This window comes from Macaca mulatta, chromosome 14 (assembly GCF_049350105.2).
Source record: "Macaca mulatta isolate MMU2019108-1 chromosome 14, T2T-MMU8v2.0, whole genome shotgun sequence".
Lineage (NCBI taxonomy): Eukaryota > Metazoa > Chordata > Mammalia > Primates > Cercopithecidae > Macaca > Macaca mulatta.
The window spans coordinates 29399555-29401901 of record NC_133419.1 but is presented as its reverse complement, the minus strand read 5'-3'; the positions used below and the strand labels follow the sequence as shown (position 1 = coordinate 29401901).

The window sequence follows — 2347 nt, the reverse complement described above, 5'->3', positions numbered from 1 at the left end:
GCATTAGATTCTCATAGAGAGCACACAACCTAGACCCCTCGCATGCGCAGTTCACAGTAGGGTTCACGCTCCTGTAAGAATCTAACGCTGCGGCTGATCTGACAGTAGGCGGAGCTCAGGCAGTAATGCTCACTCCCCTGCTGCTCACCTCCTGCTGTACCGATACCAGTCCATAGCCCTGAAGTTGGGGACCCCTGCCTTACTTCATTGCCTTCAATAGTTCCCCATTGTTTTTATGATGAAGTTTCTATTCCTTAGATTTTCTCACAAGTTTTTGTTTGTTTTTTGTTTTGAGATAGGGTCTCACTATGTCGCCCAGCTGGACTACAATGGCACAAACACAGCTCATGGTAGCCTTGACTCCTGGGCTCATGCGATCTTCCCATCTCACTATGCCTGGCTAATTTTTTTATTTTATTTTATATTTTTAGAGATGGTGTCTGGCTATGGTGCCCAGGCTGGTCTTGAAATCCTGGGCTCAAGTGTTCCTCCTGCCTCAGCCTCCCAAAGTGCTGGGATTACAGGGATGAACCACTGTGTCCTGCTGGTAAGTAAGTCCTTAATAACCTGATCCTGCTGTATCTTTCCCTTATCTTTCACTCCTCCTTCTGCAATCCTCCCTCCACTCTCCTAATGACACCCTCCACCAACCCCTGCCTCTCTCCTCCAGCACATGGAAGTCTTTGCAACCCCTTGGATGCACTGGACTCTCTTCCAGCTTGGAATGCTGTACCTGGAGGGTGGGAACAACATCCCCTTGCTGCATCCTGCTAGCTCCTGTTCACACCTCAAATCTCAACACAGGATTGCTTCCTCCAGGAAGGCCTCCTTCAAGGCTGAGTTGGGCATCCCTCCTGCTTGCTGCCATAGTTCACTGTGCTTACCTCATCACAGTTATTCATTCACAAGTATTTATTGAGTGTTTCCATATAGCAGCCACTGGGCTAGGTCCTAGGAATACAGTAGGAAGAAACAGTAATAAATAAGAAAAACAAACAAATACCTGAGAAAATCCTATTTGTGATAATTTCTGGGAAAGAAAAGGATATAGACATGGAAAATAGGGGGCAAGGTAAAGACCACCTTATCCTATTTTATTCTTATGTTCTCTTCATTACTTTCTCCACTAGATAGCAGGTACCCCAAGAGCAGAGATTTGTGTTACTCTTCGACTCTTCGCTTTACTTCTAATGCCCAAGTAGGACACAGTATAATGATGGCATTTGATAAGAGTTTGTGGTATGAGCCATAACCATTTTCTCTTCCTTACATTTCCGGGCCTTAACATTGTTGGAAACTGGAAATTTCAAATCTCTTTCCAGGAAGGGTCAACTGGACAGAGAACACAGGACATTGAACGAAGACACTCTGAATTAAAAGGACAGAGAAGACAGACCCTGGCTCATTTGGAAATCAACCTCCTTCCCTAGTCTGCCAAGTATCTAATATCTATCATTACTGGTATTTTAAATATAAGGACATTTTAAATATGACCTCAAATTCTTTGACAATGCTTCCTCTTGAATGTGGGCTGGTCCTAATGACTAGCTTCCAATGAGTAGAAATTGCAGAAATGATGTGTTAATTTTGAGGCTACATCATAAAAGACAGAGATAATGCAGCTTTCATCTCAGTCCCTCTTCCATCTTGCTCTGTGGGAAGCTGGCTTCCATTTTGTAAGGACATTCCAATAGCCTAAGAAGTGATGCCCATGGTTAGGAACCGAGACCTCCCGCCAAATGACAAATGAGTGACCATCTCAGGAACAGCTCCCTTAGCCCCACCAAGCCTTCAGAGGACTGCAGCTCCGGCCAAAACCTTAGCTGCAACCGCATGAGAGAGCCTGAGTCAGCCTCTCAACTGAAGTGTTCCCAGACTCCGGACCCACAGAAATCCACAGATAATAAAAGTTTGGTTTCAACCACTGTGTTTTGGGGTAATCTATTATGTAGCAGTAGATAATATGTCTGCACACTTGAACTTATGTCGTAAAAGATGGGAGTTAGCTGAGCCTCCTCTGCAAGGAAAGGCTCTTTCCATTCCAGACAAAAAAGGACAACTTGTCTGAAAAATCAGAAGGGTAGTGGGATGGACTGAATGTTGGTGTCCCCCTAACACTCATAAGGTAAAATTGAATTCCCAATGTCATGGTATTTGGAGTGGGTCCTTTGGGAGGTAATCAGGTCATAAGGGTGGAGCCCTCGTGAATGGGATGAGTGCCCTTGTAAAGGGGACCCCAGAGAACTTTCTTGCCCTGCCCTCTTTCTGCTATGTGGAGATACAAGGAGAAGTGGGCACTCTGCAGCCAGGAAGAGGGCCCTCACTAGAATCGACCATACTGGAGCCC

General features: G+C 45.4%; 1 long non-coding RNA gene across 1 annotated transcript; it reads left to right on the top strand.

The window, feature by feature from the left end:
* Window positions 1-417: 417 nt before the first annotated feature.
* On the top strand, window positions 418-1921 carry LOC106993278 (uncharacterized). The gene is made up of 2 exons (XR_003722355.2): window positions 418-547; window positions 1323-1921. It is a non-coding gene; the product is annotated as an uncharacterized LOC106993278 (long non-coding RNA).
* The last annotated feature ends 426 nt before the right edge of the window (window positions 1922-2347 follow it).